Genomic DNA, 9,072 nt, shown 5'->3' on the forward strand with positions numbered 1-9,072 from the left:
TTGGAGAAGGTAGAGTAGTGAGGAGAGCTGCATCAAACAAGACTTCGAACTGAAGACCAGAACAACAACACCAATTTTGAAACTTCCTGGCAGATTAAAACTGTGTGCCCGACCGAGACTCGATCTCGGGACCTTTGCCTTTCGCGGGCAAGTGCTCTACCATCTGAGCTACCAAAGTACGATTCAGGCCCAGCCCTCACAGCTTTACTTCTGCCAGTATCTCGTCTCCTACCTTCGGTAGCTCAGATGGTAGAGCACATGCCCGCGAAAGGCAAAGGTCCCGAGTTCGTGTCTCGGTCGGGCACACAGTTTTAATCTGCCAGGAAGTTTCATATCAGCGCACACTCCGCTGCAGAGTGAAAATCTCATTCTGGAAACACCAATGTTTCTTTATTCACAAGTGGCCGTGTTACGAGGGGCTTTTGAAAAGTCCGTGCAAAGTCCGAGAGATGGCACTACCGGCGCGAATCGAGGTCATGTTTAGTTATTAGCATCTTTGGAAAGAACACCAAGTTTCAGCCATATTGGTCTATTTCTTTGTGTTTGGCACTCGTGTGAATCAAGGAAATCGAGTGATTGTCAAAAAAATGGAAGAAAAAGAATATCGTGTGGTGATTAAACATTACTTTATGAAAGGCAAAACGCCTCAGGAGAGTAAAGAGAAGCTTGATAAACATTACAGTGACTGTGCACCTTCGATTAGAACAGTTTATAAGTGGTTTCAAAATTTTCGGAGTGGCCATATGGGCACAAGTGATGCTGAGCGTTCTGGACGCCCTGTGGAGGTTACGACTCCAGAAATCATTGATAAAATCCACGATATGGTGATGGATGACAGAAGAGTTAAGGCGTGTAAGACTGCTAGTGCTGTGGGCATCTCGAATGAGCGGGTACATAATATTTTGCATAAACATTTGGACATGAGAAAGTTATCCGCAAGATGGGTTCCGCGATTGCTCATGCTTGACCAAAAACGGAATCGTGTGAAGCGTTGCAGGGATTGTTTGCAGCTGTTCAGGAAGAATCCGCAGGCCTTTAAGCGTCGTTTCGTCACTGTGGATGAAACATGGATACATTACTATACTCCTGAGACCAAACAACAATCTAAACAATGGGTTACCAAGGGATAATCTGCACCAAAAAAGACGAAGACCAGTCCTGCGGCCAGAAAGGTTATGTCGACTGTCTTTTGGGATTCGCAAGGGATAATCCTCATCGACTATCTGGAAAAGGGTAAAGCTATTACAGGTGCATATTATTCATCGTTGATGGACCGTCTGAAAACCGAGCTGCAAGAAAAACGCAAGCGACTGGACCGCAAAAAAGTCCTTTTCCATCAAGACAATGCACCAGCACAGAACTCAGCAGTTGTGGTCGCAAAGTCAATGGAAATAGGATTCCAACTCGTTTCACGTACCCATATTATCCTGACTTGACTCCCTCGGACTACTATTTCTTCTCCAATTTGAAGAAATGGCTGGCGGGACAAAGATTTTGTTCAAATAAGGAGTTGATTGCAGCAACTAATAGCTATTTTGCAGACTTCGACAATTCCTGTTATTCGGAAGGGATCAACACATGAGAACAGCGTTGGACGAAGTGCATAAGTCTAAAAGGAGACTATGTGGAAAAATAAAAATGTTTTACCCCAAACACGTAGGTAGTTTCTATTTTTGCACGGACTTTTCAAACGCCCCTCGTATGCTTACTTGGTTCATCACTCGTATTATCAAAGACGACCCCTGTCAGTCGCTACTGAAGATACTGAAATGCAAACTTTCCAGCGAAGCCACGAATTGAATTTCAATGTGGTTTTCCTGAAATACTGAAGCGTCACGTGTAAGCCTAAATGCATGCCGGAACTCTTCTGGTAACTGAGAAACCTTTACAGTTTGGAACTGCAGCTTGCTAACATTCACACTGCTCTGTGTCTATCTGTGATGCTCTCACAATAATTAACTGAAAGTGGCTGAGCGGTTGTCAGCTTGCAGCTGGATGACGTCGTCATCTTGCCATGATATTTCTGCTGACAGCCATTCAGTTCATCTTCAGGTGAGTGTTTCACAATACCTCTGACAATACTCTCTAGAATGCTTAATTACCACCGAAGAAAGAATCAGTAGAAATTGACTGCAAATAATTATCAAAGTCTTAGGAAAAGGGAAGGACATTGGAAAGCAGGAAATTATTGTTCTTGAATAAAATGTTATAGGAGAAGTAGTTGGAAGCTACAACACATACGAGACGCAACCGAAAATAAAAATGGATGTAGTGAAATGAAAGCAGAAAATGTTGAACAACTGAAATTTCTGCATTGCGTTAACGACACTGAGCAACAGAAACGAAGCGAAGCGTATGACGGCAAACGTAATGACAACGAACATATTTGTTAATTGTGAGAGAATAGGAAAAAAAGATGTCGGCTTTGTGTTGCATTCTTGAGAATTAATCTGCCATGCGATCCAGACATCCATAATTGTACCACAATAAATCATCGATTTGGCATTATCTAACAATTATCAGTAGTAATATCAGGAGAGGTGGGTCCGTTACATTTAAAGAGGAATCACCTGACATTCCCTGATAGCTGGTGACGAAACATCGCATATACTCCTAGAGACACGTCGATCTCTCCATGTAAACGTTACATCTTCTCCGTCTTCACTTCTTGTATAGTCTGTCACTAACAGGCGTGCTTTTTGTCATATGCAGGGGGCTTGTGCTAACTTCTTGTATTTTAATATGAGAGAATGGGGATGATATTAATCGGAAACTATTATTTCAATTTGCTTAATCTCTTGCACAAAGTTACTTGCCGTTCTATTTGTACGAAAACGGGATGAGATTGAAATCATTTTCTGCGAAATGAGCAGTCTCCAACTTCTCTCTTGTGGTAGTGTCTTGGAAACTTCCCGTCCGAAGTGGCCGTGCGGTTAAAGGCGCTGTAGTCTGGAACCGCAAGACCGCTACGGTCGCAGGTTCGAATCCTGCCTCGGGCATGGATGTTTGTGATGTCCTTAGGTTAGTTAGGTTTAACTAGTTCTAAGTTCTAGGGGACTAATGACCTCAGCAGTTGAGTCCCATAGTGCTCAGAGCCATTTGAGCCAAACTTCCCGTCACGCAAACATCGTTATTACAGACCTTCGATTTTGTACTCCACAAGTCCAATCTGTAAACAAGACCTTCTAGGGGTAGCAGGTTGCAGGCTACTCGAGGCCTGCCATCACGTTTCTTTCCTTCGTCCTTTCCGTTCGTTATGTGACCTCGACGAAGTTCAGGACTATGATCGGAGATTAGTAACATGCAGATGTTCGTTGCGTTGTATTTCTTAGATGCCCGGGATTGAAGTTCGAGATTATGGTCAAAGATTAGTATTAGCAGTTGTTCGTTCTGTCCTTTTGAGAGGAGATTTACAAATGGTATCCAGAGAAATTTCACCGGAATTTCTTAGTGTTGCAATTCTCTCTAATTAAAACAGCCACGAGCGTACGTTAGTGTTACGTGAAATGTATTCGCATTTGAATATGGACTACCATGAGGTGTATAACGGAATGACGACAATGTAAATTTCTGCCAGACCGGGACTCGAACCCGGATTTCCCGTTTCTCTCGAACAATTGACCGCCCAGAGGAACCAGGGAGCTACCAGCAGTGTCACCTCAACGACTGTTTAACCAACGCTGCCGCATACGGGCCTCTGTAGTAGGTAGCTAGTTCATTCAGCAATGCTGAGCGCTGTTCATCAGAGATGAAAGCTGTAATTTGCACACCAATACCGCAACTGAACGTCCGCTGCGTGGCGACAGGTCAACTTTTCGTATGAATAAAGCTTTATGATCCATCGGATAGATGGCTGTTGCCGTGTATGGCGTGAAACGTCTGAAAGCAAACACTCTGTAACAATCGTTGGAAGGCCCAGGAGGGAGGGAGGGAGCGTTGTGGTGTGGGAATCCTTTCGTGGCGTTCTGGAAGGCTGGAAGATCAGCAAAAGTATGGATCTGTTCTTGGGGACCATATCCATCCCAACATGCAGTTTGTTTCTCCCCAGCACTATGGCATATACCAGCAGGACAATGTAAAGTGTCATACAGATCGCAGTGTACATGAGTTTATCGAAAAGTACCAGTATGAGTGTACTGTACCGTTGTGGGCACCAGACTCCCCTAATTAAACGCAATCGAGAATCTGTGGGACCACCTCAGCTTTGCTGTACATGCTTTGGGTTCTCAACCGAGAAACCTGGTACAGCTGGCCGCGACGCTGGAGTCGGCATGGCTCCACATCCCTGTCGAAGCCTTTCAGAACCTCACTGACTCTCTTCCTAACGTCTCGCAGCAGTCAGCGATACAAACGGCGGTTATTTGGGCATTTGGCCGGTGATCATATTCATGTGATTGGACAATGTATATGAAATCACTCCTAACTTTGAATTTCCATTATACACTACTGGCCATTAAAATTGCCACCACTAAGCTGACGTGCTACAGACGAGAAATTTAACCGACAGGAAGAGGATGCTATCATATGCAAATGATTAGCATTTCAGAGCATTACACAAGTTTGGCGCCGGTGGCGACACCTACAACGTGCTGACATGAGGAACGTTTCCAACCGATTTCTCATACACAAACAGCAGTTGACCGGCGTTGCCTGGTGAAACTTTGCTGTGGTGCCTCGTGTAAGGAGGAGAAATGCGTACCATCACGTTTCCCACTTTGATAAAGGTCGGATTGTAGCTTATCGCGTTTGCGGTTTATCGTATCAAGACATTGCCGCTCGCGTTGGTCGAGATCCATAGACTGTTAGCAGAATATGGAATCGGTGGGTTAAGGAGGGTAATACGGAACGCCGTGCTGGATCCCAACGGCCTCGTATCACTAGCAGTCGAGTTGACAGGCATCTTATCGGCATGGCTGTAACGGATCGTGCAGCCACGACTCGATCCCTGACTCAACAGATGGGGATTTTTGCAAGACAACAACCATCTGCACGACCAGTCCGACGAGGTTTGCAACAGCAAGGACTATCAGCTCGGAGACCATGGCTGCGGTTACCCCTGACGCTGCCTCACAGACAGGAGCGCCTGGGATGGTGTACTCGACGACGAACCTGGGTGCAGGTATGGCTAAACGTCATTTTTTCGGATGAATCCAGGTTCTGTTTACAGCATCATGATGGTCGCATCCGTGTTTGGCGTCATCGCGGTGAACGCACATTGGAAGCGTGTATTCGTCATCGCCATACTGGCATATCACCCGGCATGATGGTATGGAGTGCCACTGGTTACACATCTCGGTCACCTCTTGTTCGCATTGGCGGCACTTTGAACAGTGGACGTTACATTTCAGATGTGTTACGATCCGTGGCTCTACCCTTCATTCGATCCCTGCGAAACCATATATTTCAGCAGGATGATGCACGACCGCATGTTGCAGGTCCTGTACGGCCCTTTCTGGATACAGATATTGTTGGACTACTGCCCTGGCCAGCACATTCTCCTGCTCTCTCACCAACTGAAAACGTCTGGTCAATGGTGGCCGAGGAACTGGCTCGTCACAATACGCCAGTCACTACTCTTGATGAACTGTGGTATCGTGTTGAAGCTGCATGGGCAGCTGCACCTGTACACACCATCGAAGCTCTGTTTGACTCAATGCCCAGGCGTATCAAGGCCCTTATGACGGCCAGAGGTGGTTGTTGTGGGTACTGATTTCTCAGGATCTGTGCATCCAAATTGCGTGAAAATGTAATCACATGTCAGTTCTAGTATAATATATTTGTCCAATGAATACCCGTTTATCATCTGCTTTTCTTCTTGGTGTAGAAATTTTAATGTCCATTAGTGTATTATTGTTTCTATTGATATCTTATTCTTCTGGTCAGATATCTTTATATTCATTCTATTTTAATTTATTGACATACTAAAGCTAGATTCACCCTTTGAAATTTCCTTTTGCGATTTTCTAGCTTCCCTAGCGCATTCAGAATTCTGATGTCACGTGTTGCGTCTAGTAAAATGTAAACATTTCGTGTTAACAGAATCTTCCGTCGGTTCTTGGTAGAACAACATTATAATAAATGAAAAGCACCAGTACATTGGAAGAGAAGTAACACGTCTGGACTGAAGTAGAAACATACAGTAAGTAACATCTTTGACAGTGTGGTGATACTGCAATGAAAAAGTAAAAAATTGAACAGTACATAAATAACAGTGGAGTAGACAGGAAAACCTTTAACACAAAATAGGAATAGCATGCCTACATAACAGTTTATATTAATAAACAAAACTAATAAAATAAAATAAAATTAGTACTAGACAGGAGGTATGGAACGTGGAGAATGATACAGAAACCAATTAAAAGGAGAAACAATTATCACTGTAACTGCAGAATACACAAGGAACTTAAGCAATATCAATAAGATAAACAGAAATAAATAAATGCAAGAAAATGCAGGCATTTGAGGGAACCTACAGTAAATGCAATCTTTGAGAGTGTGGTGGTATTGCATTTTAACATTAACATTATAATCAAAACAGTGGCTGTGTAATAGTCTGCATTAAATAAAAGAACAAAGTAAAACATGAACAATATTTGGTGAGATGACTACAAGGGGTGTTAAATATGGACAGTAATACAAGTAATAGTTAAAAGAAAGCCTTAACTATTGAAACTACAGTCTATATGGAATACAAAGACAACTTCAGCAAAACAAAAGAACTTAATGAATACAGAAAAATGGGAATATGTAGGAAGAGAGAGTGTGGGAAGTAATGAACAACAGAGATGATTATATGAAGTTTAGGAGAGGGGAAGTGTTAAGCTGTGTATGGTCATTTAGAATTAAGTCTGGACTGTGAGCAAGGTGATTGTTAATTTCCGGGGATTCCAGCTGGTTGAGTTTATGGCCTTTTTTTGGTAATGAAGTACATGGGTCACTGCCTGGTAGTTGTGACCCTCACTCGGTACATGCTCGGCAAATGCAGAGTCTGAATTCTGCAACCTCCAGCTGCGTTCGTGTTCAGCCAGCCTAGTTGATATGTCCCTGCCTGAGTGACCAATGTAAAATTTGTCACAATCAGAACAGGTGATTTTATGTACCCCACTGTTGGCTAATAATTGGATCTTGTCTTTGCTGTTAAAAATACACTGGGCTGTGGTGTCCCTGGCATGGTCCCAGAAAAGAAAGGAAACAGGAGTTAGACACAAATACTTTTACCGGCCTTCAAAGTAATCACCAGCAGCTACAAAAGACTTCTGACATCTGTTGTAAAAGTGTTGGACATTGTCGGCAAACGTTTCTTGTGAAACGCCCGAAGCATCGTAGTCATTCGTTGTTGGATATCCACATCGTTACAGGAGATAAGACATTGTGTAACCAATACTATCCGGAGACCAAGCGCCAGTCAATGGCATTGTTGTCATCGTCTACAGTGCCATTTTCTCAACAGAAGGGGCTTGATCCATCGTGGATTTCTAGCCGAGGGAGACAGTGAAGACGATGAACACCAGGCCATTTTGTGCCACTTGGTCTCCGTATAGTATTGGTTGCACCAGGTCTCATTCCTGTAATGATGTGGATAACCAACAACGAGTGATTACAGTGCTTCGGGCGATTTCACAAGAATCGTTTGCTGCTCTTTTCTTTATTTTTCGAAGCCATTCACTGAACTTTTCAGACGCACCTCGTAGAAAACATGGGGATTGTTGTATGAGTACCATGGAAACAGGTAAAGAAGCTGGTATAACCAGGACTCGACAACAGGCAGATACAGCGTCCCCATTCCCTATGTCCACACTTATGTACGAAGCTAAGGTGACATTGCTCCACGTGACTTTCTGTGGCACTGTTCAGATAGTTTTATTACTCTTGATCGTTGACGAACGACGATTCCCTAAAGAGGTTTGCCCTTTTGGCGAAATGGTTTTCCTGGGATAGTTTGAACGGCTGACGCAGTTTTGTAATTCGTGGCATTACGCGACTGCTTGCCATTACATGGCTACACATGGCATAACAAGTTCGCCATCCCCGGGCACCAAAGCTGTGACACTGTGTTTTCTGTGAATGTCGTGACAGGCAAAAGGCGAATCATTCCTATCACTTATCTTGAGGTTGTTATCTACAGTTTGGAAAAGGATATGGACCCAATAGTAGCAGTACAGATTAAATGAAATTAATGTTTTTTTATATCGTAAGTCGTGCGATCATGCAATTCAAAAGAATTAACTATCTATTCCTACTCATTTTTTTTAAAAGGAAGCTTGTGTATCTGATGTAATCCCGTGATTCTTGGTTTCTTCCAAAGCCCTCTAGATAGGTGTTGCTTCTTCGTCACGCTGCTTTCACGTGAGGCGAAGCAGATTGCAGCCTACGGCAGCGAGATATTACTCATGGGTGATACAACATGGAAAATGCCATTACTCAACCTTCACGCAGTTTCCAGCTGTTACGCGTCACCAATCTCTTTATTGGAGAGAATGAAAACCGATGTTTTACACACAAATGGCAATTAAAATCCAATATAGCGATTACTATTAATGCATGGTGGTACATCGAAATGGATTACAGAGAATGTAAAAGGAAGGTCGAATTCTTTTTCCTCACTTTATAGGTGTCCTATACATCTCCTCTAGGTTAGATGAACAACACAAATGCAGTCACGCGAGCGTATTAAAAATGCCCATTTTGGTTCTGGAATAGTTTTTGGAGAAGTAAGGTCTTTCACATAACTTCATAAAAAGAAATTCACAGGAGCAAAGTCCGAAAATGAAGATGTCCAAGAGCAGAACATCATACCTATTTGAAGGCTCATTTTCTTGATATTGAAATGAGGATTTAATTTAAAAGTTAATGAATGTCCTCAAATCCAGAGTATCAAGGTTAGATAATAATTTAGCTCTGGTGAACTACATCTATAAGGACTCTCAAATAAAAATCCCCTGGAAAGCTTGAGTTTACTGTTTACGAATCTTAAATGGGGTCCTATATTCCGGGTCTGACTGCTCCCAATAACGTTCCGCCGTTCCGGGAGCCGTTAAAAAAGCCAAAGAATACTGAATGACAGAATAAACA

Source organism: Schistocerca nitens, chromosome 1 (genome assembly GCF_023898315.1).
Source record: "Schistocerca nitens isolate TAMUIC-IGC-003100 chromosome 1, iqSchNite1.1, whole genome shotgun sequence".
In the NCBI taxonomy this organism is placed as follows: Eukaryota; Metazoa; Arthropoda; class Insecta; order Orthoptera; family Acrididae; genus Schistocerca; species Schistocerca nitens.